Raw genomic sequence first — 16,748 nt, forward strand, 5'->3', positions numbered from 1 at the left:
AGATTATAATTACTTCCACTTTGTATCGGTATTCAGTCTTTAGATTTTTGTGCCTAAACATACTGATTTTTACGGTACTACCAGCTTCTTCTTCACCAGCGGATGTTTTACATCAGGGATACTTCATCTATCTGTCATCTTTGAATCTGCTTCTCTTCCTGGTACACCTTGACATTGACACAATGCCAAAACCTATCACATAATCAGGACTTGGTTAGTTGCTTTGGAGGGGAGAGTATGAAGTAAGCCAGGATTTGGTTTTCCCATAGGTGTAAACGGAATCAAATGATTAGGATAAAAGAACATCCTGGGTAGTTCTGAACAGTGAATCAAAATTCTGGATTGAGCTGGAAAACTCATTTAAAATTAATCATCCTAAAATCAAGCCTAATTTTAATTCTGATTTTATAAATTTGACTTTTTCATTACTTCATCAGAGCATCTACCACAAAAACATGCTACCCAAGGATATATGAAAAGCAAAAACCACAGTGACATTTTACTAATAGCTACTTATATATGCTTTAAAAAAGTCAATAAGAAATTAACTCATATTTCAAAGCAACAATCTCATGTTTTCCTTTAAAGAAGGTATAAAGAAAACATATTTCTATATATTAAGAATTTAGGGAGAATACTGTATAAATGAATTCATTTTACCTTGTGAATCTTACAGATTTTGTGATGAAACAAAATTGGCACTTCTACTTCCAGAGATATGTTGGGGGTGGGGAGGAATGTTCTAGAAGTCTACTACATAAGGTGTGGGACATGCACCACCCAGCAATATCAATCCCCCAGAGATTCTTAGATATGCAGACCCTCAGGTCCTGCTCCAGACTTTCTGGATCAGAGTCTGCATCTTAATGTGGTCCCCAGGTAGTTGTTGAGCACAATAAATTTAAGAAGTACTACTAGGGGGGCGCTTGGGTGGTTCAGCCGGTTAAGCGACTGAGTCTTGATTTTGGCTCAGGTCATGATCTCATGGTTTTTTAAGGTTAAATAAACTTAAAAAAAAAAGAAAAAAAAAGAAAAAAGGAAAAGAAAAGAAAAGTGAAAAGAAAAGAAAAGACAAGAAAGAGAAGAGAAAAGAAAAGAAAAGAAAAAAGAAAAGAAAAGAAAGAAAAGAAAAGAAAAAGGAAAATAAATCACTACTTAGAATAACAGACCTCTTGGCCTTTCCCACGTCTTGCCCAATTTCCTACCTCATTTTTGTCTACAAACATTTATGGTTTTATCAGTTTCACCTTTGGCTTACAATTGCCTCCGAGAGCCATCCTCGGGAGCTGGGCCTTTCTCCTCTTTGTTTTCCTGGTGCATCTTCTTACAGCCTTGCCTTCCCCTTTTCTGATGCGCTGACTAGCCTAAAACAGCTGGCCAAGCTTTCCACATTTATCATTAAAACTTGCAGGGAGGGAAAAAAATATCTCTGCAACAGGTCATGGTATTTATAATACCCCAAGACCCCAAAGCAAAAAAATAAAAAGAGGGAGAGATGTGACGTGGTGCTGTGTAGTGTGTTTTTCCTTTAAACTGTATCCCTGTATTATGTTAACCATAATGTCCATGAGAAAAAAAAGTAGCACTAATTTGGAAAATGTTAGATTAATATTCATTTCATTCTGGGAAACTGATGAATTTCTTGAGTAAAAGTGCTGCATAGTAAATTAAGGTTTGGGAGTTCACATTCTTGCTTTTACAATTGTTTGTGCTTTTAGACTAAATTAATTATTTTTATTGCCTAATCATTGCCATTATCAATATGACAAAAATATATTAATTCTGTATTTGTTTTTAAAGGAAAGTAGATAGTTAAAAGTATTGTGATATCTTTGCTCCAGATTTTCCATATAAAGTGACATGTAATAACTGGAAAAAAATTGAACTTGTTATTGTTTTGATTGATTAACCCTAATAAAAGCAGTACATATGTTTTTAGGTTAGCTAAAATATGAATGTAAACTTCAGAGAAAAAATTTGTAATGTTATAACATGTTGAATCACTGAAAATCCTGCTTTGTGTGTGTGTAAGAGAGAGAGAGAACACTTAAATTCTACTCGCTTAGTATATTTCAATTATTCAATAAGTGTTCTCAACTATTTTCATCATGTTTTACATGAGGTCCCCAGAACTTGTCTTACAGTGAAAGTTTGTACTCTTTTACCTGCTTCTCTCTATATCTCCTACCTCCAGCCCCTGGCACCCACTTTTCTTCTGTTTCTATGTGTATTTTTTTTAATTCCACACAATAGTGATATCATGCAATATTTGTCTTTCTCTGTCTAGCTTATTTCACTTAGCATAATGCTCTCAAGGTCCATCCATGTTTTTGGAAATACCCGAGAAAATCCTACTCTTTTGATTTAGGGCAATGGTTTTCAGTGTGATGGGGGAGGTGGGTTGGAAAGGAGGCAGTGTTTATTTTGCCCCATGGAGATATTTGGAAATATCTGGAGATGTTGTAGTCACAACTGGGAAGGCAGGACACTGCTGGCGTCTAGTGTGGAAGGTCAAGGGTGCTTTCTAAACTAAAATGAGCAGGGAGGTCTCTCACAGCAAGGAATGATCTGGTGTTCCCTTTGTTGAGAAACCCTTTCTTAAGGGATGAATAATGGTGCTCCATCAGGAGCTGTGGTCACCAAAAAGATGCTAGGACACTGCTGGCAACTTCTCTAAATCTCAGCCCTGTTCTCACCTAAATTCAAAATCTTTTGAAGTACAAATTTAAAAAAATGATTATGTTACCAGAGCTATATAAAATTAATATATTTGAGGGAAAGGCCCAAGGGTGGCTCATTCATTGATGTATCTTCTTTCCTATTTCTGTTCTCCCTTTTCCCCAGAGATATATTCATGCATAAAAACTTACAATTAACCTATATAATTTTCTTGGGAGGAGTATTTCTATCTATTTTTAAATGGTGCTTCAAATCTTAGAGGTAAGAAAGTATGGTACTATACCATTAGGCTTAGAAAAAAATTCTCTAAATGAGTATCTGGGAGAAAATTTAATGAGACTTTGGTTTTCTCTATATTAAATTCTTGAAAATAATACTTAAAATTTGTAAACTGAAATTATCAGGGTGTTATTAACATAATTTTTTTTTAATTTTTCAAAATATAATTTATTGTCAAATTGGCTAACATACAGTGTGTATAGTGTGCTCTTGGTTTTGGGGGTAGATTCCCATGATTCATCACTTACATACAACACCCATTGCTCAAAATTTATTTTTTAATAAGAGTTTTATTTTTGGCACTAAGTTTGTTCACTTTAGTAAAGCAGATATAACAATTACCTTCTCTTCCTTATAAACTGTGAGTCTGTGAGTTATAATATATGAATCTTGGGTATAATTATATTCAGAAATTTTATTAAATAATCAGTAGTTTAAATATTCTTTGATTTAGAGGGGTGCCTGGGTGGCTCAGTTGATTAAGCCTTTGACTCTTATATCAGCCCAGGTCATGATCTTGTGGTTCCTGAGATCAATCTCCACATCAGGCTCTGTGCTGGGCTTGGAGCCTGCTTGGGATTCTCTTCCTCTCTCTCTGCCCCTCCCCTGCTCTCTCTCTCTCTCTCTCTCTCTCTCTGTCTCTCAAAAATAAACAAACTTAAAAAAAATATTCTTTGATTAGAGGACAATCAACACATGTAAAACCCATGTATATTTTTGGATTACAACTTTGAAAAAGTATTTTGCTTAAATATGACTGTTAAATTGTTTGATTGATTGATAATGCCAATCTATCATATAAGCTTTCCTTAGAATATATATCATTATAGAAGAGGGATCAGAGGGAGTTAAAGCTGTATAATTTTCAGTTACAATTATGATGGTATTGATGTGCTTACTAAGTAGTACAAAGGAATTTAGAGCCTCAATTCACTTAATTACAGACTCAAATAAGGGGAAGTGTAGAAAAAGCAGAGTCTGAGATGAGTGATCCATGTATATTTGTCGACGATAGAAAGAAGTCTCAAAATTAGCAAATGTGAATTTTTATTTTCTACCTTCCCCCTTTTCTCAACTTCTTTAAATTTTTTTTTCCTTAAAGATTTCCTTAGACATTTATTGGTGCCTTACCTATGGTAATGGACTTAAATTAAACAACAACAACAAAGCAAAAACAAAATGCTCTTTTGGCAAAGAAACCCTGTTGGTTGCCCACCCGCCATCTGTTTCCTGGCTTTTTCTTGAGAATGGAACACCCATATTGTTTAGGTTTTCACCTTCTGATGTGTTCTTGGAAAATGGCCTCTCTGCCACTTTGTGGAGAGAACATCTGAGAGCTAATCATGATAATTACAGTAATTTTGTCAGTGATTGGTTTAGGCAAGAGTAAGTAAAGCCAATGAGGCTGGAGCAGAATTCTACTGGCTTCTGGGGAAGTTTTCCTCCTGATAAAAAGAAATGAGGAGAGGCTAAGTACTTTGTGCCCCTGGGCTTGCCCTGTGAAGGCCCAGTGTCCCTGTGTAGAGCAGTTGTGCTTTCCTTATGACCAGAAAAGTGGAACCCAGTGAACACTAGAGAAATTGGCCAGGAGCCCTGACACAACCCTGATTTGTGTAAAAGAATTTTCCTTGTTTAAGTCACTTTTGTTAGTACTTCTCATACTTTCAAAGTAAAGACATTCTGATAGAATACAATGTTTAATTTCCCGATTAAATATCTTAATATCTAGGGGCACCTGGTAGCTCAGTTGCATGAGCATCTAACTCTTGATTTTGGCTCAGGTCATGATCCCAGGGTCCTAGGATTGAGCTCCACATTGGGCTCTGTGCCGAGTGCTTGAGATTCTTTCTCTCCCTCCCTTTGTCCCTCTCCCCTGCTTGCTTGCCTGCTCTCTCTCTCTCTCTCTCTCTCTTTCTCGTAAATAAATAAAAGTTTAAATATCTTTATTTCTAAATGAAGGCTAGGCAATGCATAATTATAATTATGTTATTTTGTTAATTATATCTTGCTATTTGGACTTCCCCAGGTTATGTTTTTTTTAGTGTTTTAGTATGATGTCAAAGAAAATATGCAGAGTGGTCAAATAGAATGAGCACATTGTTTAGAATCAGACACTTGTATTTGAAATCTGGCCTCGCCATTTATTGCTGTGTGATCTAATGTAGGACAATTAACCTCCATTAACATTTGTCCTCACTCTTAAAAAAGGAATAAAAATAATTTCTATGTCACAGCACTTTGGAGTAAATGATATTTGAGCAAATAAGGTATTTCTGTGTATCCATCTATGAAAAAATATATATGATAATGCATGTGAAAGAACTATACAAGTATCACTTCTTATTCCTAAGTAAGTTTGATGATTTCCCCTTCTAATCTTAAATCTCAGACTATATGTGATATCTTGGATTTGGATTTGGGAGAAGGAAAATTGATAGTATTTCCTGACATTTCTATTCAGTTAAGAGCCCCAAACATTGCCTTTGACATTACATGATTGTTATACCATTGAAGCTGTGCAGTCTAAAGTTTGGATACAATCTTGACACTATATTTTGAATTGAAAGAGTCAAAATGTGGGTGAATGGGTCCAATTATTTTAAATTTTTAAGTGATTAGAATTTCCTCAAAATTTTATTGTTTCTCCTTCAGGGAGTACTTCTGATTGTTTTACATGTCACTCTCCCGACACCCCTCCGCCTACATGCCAGATACCACCCCTCCCCCAGACTAGCATATCAGACTGTTAATCTGGTTTGTTCTATGTTGTTTGTTCACAGCTTGCAATTCTACATCAATGCAAATATTTCATTGATACTTGTTTCAGCCAGGAAGGTGAAAACTCTGTGAAACTGATTTCCATCATGAAATTTCCCCTTTTCTTCACATTTTGAGTTCCTGGGTTAGTTGTCCATAAATTAAAATTGCCTGAACAAATGAATAATGAAAGCTTTCCAAAACAAGGAAGGATAACTAAGTTAACATTGATTATATATTTGTTGAAAAAAAAAAGGTTATTTCCAATCGGTTATTTTAAATGGTATCTATTAATGCTTCCACTTCCTTTTTAATGGCATAAATGTAAGTAAAATTATAACTATATGAACACACCTTATGTACTATAAATATATATAGATATATATATATGTTTATATTGCATACAATATTATGCTGTTTTTTGTACTAGCAGGTCTATTTAGTTAAGTATATTTAGAAAATACTGTCAGCCTATGAGTTGGAAGTTAACTGAAAAGAAAACTAGCTAAAGACAGCTCTATATTGAAATTTATCTTGATTGTTGTTTAAGGGTAAAAATCCAGAATCCTGCAGATGAATTCCATTTAACTAAACATAGACATGTTTAGAATTGAATGAATCATACAGAGGAGTGGAAATTATAAAAGTACTCTCTGAACGATTCATTGCTTTTCTATTTTCCAGTTTAGTGTAATTTGCCTTCCGTAGTGGAATTATTGCTGTGTGTGAAGTCTGGATTCTAAGTCTTACCTACTGGATTTCTAGCTTTCACTTTGTGAATGGTATCTAAAATGCAGGAAGACTATTTTGACAACTAGGTGTCAACAATAACCACCTGGGATTCCGCCTTTATGAATCACAGTCTAAATTCTGCTTCATATGCTGAGTAGTCAATCCAGGAAAATCAAATTTTTGACACATGTGTTATGTGATACTGGGTCATTTGAATTTTTGTTGCCTACAATGAACAATACTACATATTTTAAATATGTCACTCTCACCTATTGTGCTGACCCTTCGAGGAAGGATGTCTGATTAAATTAGAAAAACATGGCAAAGTTTTAAGTTTTTTTTTTTCTAACCTTTTCTTGAAACAAAATGCACTGAAGTAGAAGGGAAAATATGGGTAAGTGGTAGAAATCAGCAAAGATAGAATTTATTCTAGCACCATTCAATTTATAATAATTATGTTACTTTCTATTTGTTTTAATGGAATTTTTATCAGTGCTTTAAGAAAATAGAAACCATTTTCCGTTGCTAATATTATGTATTTCTATGTTCATTCAAGTTATTTTTCTATGTTCATTCAACTTATTGTATATTAAATTTGCTGAAATATGTAAATAGTATACAGCAGACTGAATATCAGTATTTTTATTGCTAAGAAATATCCAGTTCCTATACTATTTTAAAGAGTATACTTAAACACTGCTTTCAAGCTTCTAAATTTTCATTTGAATATAAGATATAAAAACAACATATGTACCTCAATGGAAGAGTTTCAGTTCTGTTGTTCCATTAAGCATAAGTCAAGAATTTTGATAGAAATTTATAAAAATTAGTAATTTGCCCAAAGTTATACTTACTTATTTCTATCCTTTTTAAATCTCATGGGTTAATGATGTTGATACTTAGGTTTATTATTGCCTGGTAGTTAATTATTTTTGAAAGATTAAAAAAAAGAAATGTTTGCTCTGGAAAGAAATATAGCATGAAACACTTTTTAAATACGTCCTGTATTGCAAATGATAGCTATTGGACCTGAGAACATTTAAAGGTTATACTATTTACAATACAAGACACTTAACTATTTCTGCAACCTGAATAGCCCATTGATTACCATTTTTTCCTGCTAATAATGCCAATTTTAATGAATAAAAACCACATTAGTTTCTTAGAGGTTGCTTAAATCATTTATTCCCTTTCCATGAAATGTATGAAGAGAAATATCAAGGGGCCTAGTGTACTGAGTTTTCTGAGCAGCCTACATTTACAAGTTATTTTCATTCATCTGTTAACAATGTAGTTTGAGAGATGTATGTGTGTGTGTGTGTGTGTGTGTATATATATATATATATATATATATATGTTATATATGAAACTACATAATATAATAATTATAAATATATAGATTTAAATCCTTAGTGTAAAATTTATATACAGTAGTTGTTAGAAATGGAAAATCCTTGGTACCGAACAAGACCTATTTCATTAGAAATCCTGAGGTTTGGGACCCAGGAATCTGCTTTTCACAGACCTTCTGTGTGATTGTGATGCCACTCAAGTTTGGGAATCGCTGTACTAGAAAATCATTATCTGCTATAATGAGGCCAGCATTACTTATGAAGATATTTAGTTGCTGCTTGATGCTTTGCTGTAGTTCATTCCAGCCTCTTAATTAATACAGCACTGTTCATGATTCAAGATTAATATAGCTCTGGATGTTTTTAATTTAGGATTTGACAAAAACCATATAGCAAGAGAATACAGGTATTTTACCAGCAACTCGGTGAATTTATTCTTTGCAGTTTGTAACAAGGATTCATTTTAGAATCATCATATTTCTCTCATATAATCAGCGGATTCATTTTTTGAATTGCATGTATATAGTGTTTATACATCTGGCATCCATTGCTCATGATAAAAGAGATGACGTTAAAACCTAAAGACTAGAAAAAGTCATGAATTAAGTGATAGGGAAATTGCAATAAGGAATATGAAAATCCCCTCGAAGAGTTACTAGAATTTAAGGTTGTCTAGGGAACGACTATGGGATGTTCCTAGAAAGTGACAGGGATCAGCTTATAGTGGATTTTATGTGCCCCACTAAAGACATTATTCAACATTCAAAGGCAACATTTTAATCACATGATTATGGGGGATGTTTTAATTGAAGAACATACAAGAGTCAAAAAAACCTGAAAAGCACTGTGAAAGTTCCCATGGTAGGCTGATTAGGAACCTAGTATCTGCTTATATGTGTTTGGTTATATAGCTTAGTGATTTGGCATAAGGTTGAATTTTTACTATTGTACTAACACTCCAAGAAAGGATATTATAAAAAATAAATTTTTATTAGTGAATTATTTTTATAATAAAAGCATAAAACAAAGAGAAGCCAAATTTGGAGAATTGAGTTGTAAAACCTTTGGAGGACTCAGTAGAAATGAAAATTATCTAGTAAACTAAGGAAGACAAAGCAAAGGAAGAAGAAGGGAGAGCGTAAGATACGCTAATGGTAAGAGTAATTAAATTTCTCTTCCCTGTGACGATATCAGTCTATGTTTTTGGGGGGCACCTGAGGTTAACGATAAGTTAAACTTTAGAAAAATGTAAATGGTGACTTCCCTTCTCAATGTGAAGTCACAAAACTATAGACCCAGTAACTAGAGAGATTCAGCCAGTGTAGGAAGAGGGAAGAGATGCAATGTGGTGGTTTTAAAGAACTTTAACTCCCAGTCTGCACTTGGGTGTTTATTCCATGCCATGAAATCCCAAGAAAGCTGGTAGTCATAAACTTTGTGGATTTACTCAAAGTCTTCAGTAGGGATTAAAGCTTCTGAGTGGTATGAATCAGTCTTGTAAACTCTTCTTGCTCAGAATTTCCCTAGATCCATTTGTCATTTGTACCCTTAATGTTGGATGCATGTGATAGGTGGCCATTTTTTATGTAGAATTAATGATACCGCTTTGACTTCAATTTCGCTGTCTTCATGAGTGTTGGAAAAGCAATAAACAACGATGTCATCATAAGCCACAAGAAAAGAACTCTGTGGAATTTTGTGAAAATGTTTATTAATAGGGCTGCTGCACTTATTATTAAGGGTAGCAAAATTTTATCTTATTTGGAGCAGTAGAATATATTCAAGTTGCTAATCAATTTTAGAGGTAGTAATGGCTTTAGAAACCATCTAGTACAATTCTCCAGTGAATGTTGACAAGCAGCTCCACCTCTGGGAGTGTTAGTGACTTGACCAAGGTCATTCCATTGCTTTCTGGGTCTGAATTCATGCTTTTTTCATTATTCTCCTCTGTCTTACTCTGGATAGTACCAATGAAGATTTCGAATTCCATGGTTTACTACTTAGCAGATTGGAAACCATAAAATTTCAGAACTATTTTGTCTGAGTGTCTTACAGCACCCTAAATAATCACCACATCTTGGGATATGTCACTCAACATAGAGCTACTTTTCTCAGCAGCTGAAAAATGCTGATCTTTCATAAGACCAAGAGGAATATTGGGTTGCATAGGATTATTATTAGCTCTCTGTTCCTGTATACATATCCCCCCCCTCCCCAAATCACAGCTGGATATATGATCCAGGGACTGAGATGTCAATGAATGACTAAGGATTTTTAACTTATTCTCTGACAACTAGAAGTTGATTTTAGTTTTGATTCAAATATGAATCTGAATTTACTTGCATTGAAAGGGTGTTTTTAATTGTTAGCTTATAACCAAAGCAAATCTCCTATAATTTCAGTTTTCGTATGAACCAATGAATGTTTTGAGATATTAAAAAAAATTAGTACATAATCTTAATGTGACTAGTTTTAAAACAAAGGGTAGATATGTTATCTTCTAGCCAGTAAATCATCTTCAAGCTTTAAAATGTTTCTAAATGGTTAACTTTATTTTTTTTTGTATTCTGCATTACTAAAATAGTAATTTTTAGTTGTATACAATTTAGTTGTATACAATTTTTTATTGTATACTTTTTATAAAAATATATGGTGCTCTCATGTAGTTTTCCAAATGGTTTGATGAGTAAAAATTAGATCAACAAGTTAGAGTTAGTTCTTGAACAAAATTTGGAATCTAAAATATAAAAATTGACCCAGGAGTTTTACAATCCAAGAAATATTTTGTAGTGAAATTTACCATAAATTGGTTATTAAACTACTAAAATAACTACTTTTTCTCTTCCGAAATAAATTACCCCAATTAAAAAAAAATCCCAGTAGTGGTAAACATTTTGGGGGGAAAACTAAAGGTGGTAGCATTGTTTCAGAAAGGAAAATATATGGGATGTTCTCAGTTTCCAGAATTTTTGAATTCTCAATAGTTTATACAGTATAAAAGGAGTTTGTAAAATCTTTAGTATATTGACATTTATTCATCATGTTTAATAACTGCTTGATCTGCTACTGTCTGCTAAGCACTATCATATGGAATGGGGATGAAATCATTACCAATAGCTAATATTTCTACAATGTTCTATATTCTGTTAGCCTGCTTTCCATATATCAGCTCATTTAATTGTTACAACAATCATATAAAATTTTACTTTCATTTTATAGAAGAATAAAGAAGTCCCAAAGAATTTAAATAACTCAAACAAGATCAGACACCCAATAATTGTGTCAGAAATGGAAATTGGTCAGACTCCTTACACTGCATATATCACCCCACCTCTCTACTGCCTGTTTTAAGAGAAGTAAGGAAGATATTTCTTGGCGAAGCTTAAAGTTTGGTGCAAGACACCAGTCCATGAACTGGCAATTACAATACAAAGAAAATCATCAATTGAGATACATAGTAGATACAATATCACACACCGTATGTGTCATCAGTTCTGCTTGGCATGAGTCAAGGAAAATTATTTCGAAGACGTTTTTATGCTTTAAAGATCAATAAGAATTTACAGGTATATGTGACTGGGCAACACACACACATGAAGCACAGACTATAAGACAGCATTGTATGTTGATCAAAAAACAGCCCATGTCGTCTGGAAGTAAGCTATAGAGAGAGTAAGGTGATAATGTGTAAAGGAGAAATAAGAGAAAGTTAGAATTTCCACCTGTATTATGAAGAGCTCATATAGCATGCCAAAGGGTTTAGATTCTCTTAATAGAAAATTGTTAGGCAGTCTTAGAATGAGGAAGTTTACTCGGTGCACTAGAGGTACAAAGAAGAGTTGGTTTCTAGGGTCATCTGAGAAAGATACCTAGCAGTGCACAGAAGGGAGGTGATGGATACTGGCTCAATGTCTGTTTTATAAGAAATGATGCCACCTGGACATAGGCAGAAAGAAGATGAAGGATTCAAAGATAATTTCTGATATTATGGGTGATTAATGATGACTTATGTGTATCTTAGTTTCCCCTAGATGAAAATTTCTTGGATTTTCAAGTGCCTCTGGATCAACTACAGGGACCACCTCTATAGTTACAGATTGCATTGCTCATGATGCCAGTCCAAGGACCACACTCTGAGAATCAATATCCTAGATCAATGTTAAAGGATTTCCCTGAAAATAAATTAGAGTAGTTTGGTTTTATGAAACTTAAAGGATAGAAATTAAATGAATTTAAAAGGAGAGAGGCGATCTGTTCTTTTTAATAGTTTCTTTTTAACATTTTAAAATTTATTTTTGAGAGACAAAGACAGAGCACAAGCAGGGGAGGGGCAGAGAGAGAGGGCACAGTCTGAAGCAGGCTCCAGGCTCTGAGCTGTCAGCACAGAGCCCACTGCAGGGCTTGAACCCACAGCCGTGAGATCATGACCTGAGCTGAAATCTGACGCTTAACCAACTGAGCCACCCAGGTGCCCCAAATGATCAATTGAGATTGAGAATCATTTTTTAAATACCTTGTTATTGGCATATATATACAGGTATAAACATGTATATTTATTTTCATGTGTGTATATGCACGTACATACATGTTTGTATTTATAGTAGTATCATTACATAACCAAGGGTATCTATATGCTATTCTAGCATTTGAAATTCTATATCATTGCCTCAGTATTTCCTGAATTACAGAGAAACATAGAAGCTATAAAGACTAATTTTTCAAATAGATGGCCATGGGCAGTTGCAGGAGGTAATATAATATACTTTTAAATTTTTGACAAATCCTCCTATGGGTATTTTGGTAGTAGAAGGTACTTAGAAACAAAAAGTAAAAATTTCATCCCAATATTAATTTTATATTATGTAGTATTTATAATACAAAATAGCTAATTTCTGAAGAAATGTTGTAAAATAGACTCATGATATGTGATAAAGAATAATTAGAAAATAAAAGATGAAATTTTAAATAGAATTTTAAACAATTGACAACCTTAGGAAATGTTCACCGGTTAACTTTTCTCTTAGTATTTAATTTCCCTTTGAAAAACAATTCCCTTAACATCTGATTATATGTAATATTTGTGGAATGTATGATTCTCAACAGAGACATAGGTAGGTGTTATACACCAATATTTAAACAGGAGAGGAATAATTCCTTAACCTGTTATAGAAGGAGGCAGTCATTTCATAGGAATTGAGTATAAACAAAAAGAAAATGAAATATCTCGAAGCCCTTATAAGCAGATGAACTAATTCTTTGTTTTTAAGTTTATTCATTTATTTTGAGAGAGAGAGAGAGAGAGAGAGAGCGAGAGGGAAGGAGGGAGAGAGAGATGTGCATGTGTAAGCTGGCAAGGGGCGGAGAGAGAGGAAGAGAAAGAGAATCCCAAGCAGGCTCTGCACTCTGAGCATGGAGCGCAGCACAAGTCTTGAAACCAACCGTGAGATCATGATCTGAGCCCAGAAACCAAGAGTCAGACACTTAACAGACTGAGCTACCCAGGCACCCTGCAAATGAACTATTCTTTTTTTTTTTTAAATAAAAAAATTTAATGTTTATTTATGAGAGAGAGAGAGAGAGATGGAGAAAGAAGAGAGGAATATTGTTAGCAAGGGAAGGTCAGAGAGGGAGACGCAGAATCCAAAGCAGGCTCCAGGCTCTGAGCTGTCAGCACAGAGCTCGACGCGGGGCTAGAACCCACACACCACAAGATCATGCATGACCTGAGCCAAAGTCAGATGCTTAACCGACTGAGCCACCCAGGTGCCCCTCAAATGAACTACTTCTTGTGATCTTGGGCTAATTTTTTTTAAGTCTCATGAGTATTTTCATTCATTTTATCCAAAATTTTTTTGAATAAAATAAAGAGATGTTTTAATTTTTTGATTATTACATTTTAATTAAAAATTTAAATTAATGTTAATTGTACGTGTTGTTTGAAATACGTACTCAGTAAACACACATAGGTCTGAATTGCCACTTTGGAAGATTAGGATGTACATCTCTCATGAAATACCATGACCAACATGTACCAAAGAAGGATTTTCTTTTAATGTAAGGACAATGATGTCTAAATTTCATATAACTGTATTTACATAACTGTAAATCAGTTGGGGTTTAGTGTAGTGATTCAAACCACTGATCCATCAAACCTTTCAATAACTTCACCTGGTAGAGATTCATTTTATGCCTTTTCAAAAAAGAACATAGACCTAACAGTGCTAAGTAAAGATTATATTCAAAAATGTAATTAATTGATTGAATGGTTAACCATCTGTAACGTGTTTAAGAATAGGATGGGGAAATCTCTTTGACCTTTGAGCAAATTAGTAGATGTTTTTATATGAAAAAAATTCTAAATGTTACTTAGAGAGTATTTCATAAAATGTAACTAATTAAAAAAAAAAACTTGGCTTACAAAAGGAGCCATAACATAGCAAATATTTAAAACATAGCAAAATATTTAAATACTGAATTCCATAGGATATCTACATAGTTTGGAAGAGAAAAATATCATTGCGTTTAATGAGACCAGATCCTCTTTGCTTTTTCTAGTTTGCTTTTCGTCTTTGTTTTGAAATATGTACTGTAGCCTCTCTATGAGGAAGACAAAGTTAAATGAAAAGCTGTCATTTTAATTAATACAACACAAGCTGTACTACTAAGTGGCTTCAGAAGATCTGTTTTCATTTGATTCTAGGTAATTGAGAATCAGTCATTGAATATGTATAAACACCTCTTCCTCTAGACATTTTAGAGTTAAAAGAGAGTCAGAAACCATCTCTGCTCACAAGGAGTTTTTGGTATAGTCATGTGATTGTCTTATTCTTGTACATCCAACTTTCAGAGCCAAAGATGAATGTGGTCTATAGTAGTTGGACATTTAGTTCTGGCTGTTGATTATTTCATGATTATGTGTGATGCTGGTTTTAAAAAGTTTATTTTGAAGAAATGATTTTGGATTTATAGAAAAGTGGCAAGAGAATACAGATGGTTCCCCTATAATCAAACCAGTTTCCCCTAATGCTAAAGCCCCTAGACTTTATTTCTTAGAGAAGTTTTAGGTTTACATGAAAGTTGCACCTGAGAGTTCAGAGTCTACATATACTCTCCCCCTGCCCAGTTTCCTCTATAACTAATGTCTTCTATTACTGTAGTATGTTGGTTAAAAGTGATGAAACAATATTGAAACATTATTTTGACCAAAAACCATAGTTTATATTAGATTGTACTCTTTGTATTCTACAATTCTCTAGGTTTTACCAAATACATAATGTATGTGTCTACCATTTCGGTATCATACAGAACAGTTTCGCTGCCCTAAAAATCCCATGCTCCATCTGTTCATCCCTTGCCTCCTCTTGGGGCATTTTTTTTTTTTTTTTTTTTTTTTTTGCTATCTCTGTGGTTTCACCTTTTCCAGAAAGTCATATAGCTGGAATCATATTTTATCTATCTTTTCAGACTGGTGTCATTCACTTAGCAATATGCATTTAAGGTTCCTCTGGTTATGATGCTATTTTGCATTTGCGTTTAAAACTTCTAGTTTTAGGGGCGCCTGGGTGGCTCAGTCGGTTGAACATCCGACTTTGGCTCAGGTCACGATCTCGCGGTCCGTGAGTTCAAGCCCCGCGTCAGGCTCTGGGCTGATGGCTCAGAGCCTGGAGCCTGCTTCCGATTCTGTGTCTCCCTCTCTCTCTGCTCCTCCCCCGTTCATGCTCTGTCTCTCTCTGTCTCAAAAATAAATAAATGTTAAAAAAAAAAATTAAAAAAAAAAACTTCTAGTTTTAAACATGGCCCTTTTGCATTCTGAATTTACCAAACAAGTCTTTGTTCGTGTTCTATTTCCATTTTATGCTTATTGAGGACTGTATTTTTGAATCTGGTTTTCTTTTATAATTCTTGATCTGAAGTAATAAAAAACCTTTGAATGCAATTTACTTAGGAAATATCTGAACCTATCAAGATATTCATTTCTTTGCATATTATCACTTGTAAGATAACACAATTATTTCTCTTACATTTATTGTTACTTTTACAATACCATTCATCATTTGTTTTTGGTCAAATGGACTCTCAAATATTGTTATTTCCTCATTTTCAAACACTTTGTGTCTCTAGTGACATGAATTGTAATTATTTATACTTCTCAATTTCTAAGGCTAATTATTAGGCAATTTAATGAGAGGTGAGGAAAAAAAGTCAGAATAGGCACAATCTACCAACTGAAGTATAACAGTTGGTTGGCTGATTTTATAATTTATTTTGTATGATTTAAAACAAATTAGGGAGTAGCCATCATATCATTTTTGTACTATCAATATCAAGTATTTGATAATGCCACAGGATTTGATAGAACATCTAAGAAGACAAACACAAAATTAAATCTACCTTCATATAGAAGTTTCTTTTCCTTCACTAAAGAAAAATAAAGATTCCCATAAAGAACTTTTTCTTCCTGATGATTTATTTGAGAAGGAGAGAGAGGAGGAGGGATAGGGAGAGGACTAGAAAATTGGTATTTTTTGCTTACAATCAGTGTTCTTAAATTTTTGTTCTATATGAATTTGCTTTATTTTCTTTAAATCAAATGTGTTAGAAGTGCTTTATTTTAGTCAATTCTGTGTATACACACATGCAGGAGGAAACAGACACACAGAGACCCATGAAACGTCTTTTTCTTACATAGATTCTTCAGCTAAACATATAAAAGCTTTGTTTATTTTTCATAATAATACCCATTATATAAACATTCTTAATAAAACCATTCTCTTATGTGGACATAGCCAATTTTCAGGTGGATATGTTCTGTGAGTTAAACCATTCTTATCCAGATTATTTAAAATAATGTAGAATGGGGGCAGCGGGTGGTTAAACATCTGACTCAGGTTTTGGCCCAGGTCATGATCTCACGGTTTCCTGAGTTCGAGCTCCATGTTAATCTCTGCG

General features: G+C 33.8%; 1 protein-coding gene across 3 annotated transcripts in view; it reads left to right on the forward strand.

The window, feature by feature from the left end:
- EPHA3 (EPH receptor A3) overlaps positions 1–16,748 on the forward strand; it is a 357,381-nt gene that overhangs the window by 20,520 nt on the left and 320,113 nt on the right. The gene's annotated exons all lie outside the window — the stretch shown is intronic.

This window comes from Leopardus geoffroyi, chromosome C2 (genome assembly GCF_018350155.1).
Source record: "Leopardus geoffroyi isolate Oge1 chromosome C2, O.geoffroyi_Oge1_pat1.0, whole genome shotgun sequence".
NCBI lineage: Eukaryota > Metazoa > Chordata > Mammalia > Carnivora > Felidae > Leopardus > Leopardus geoffroyi.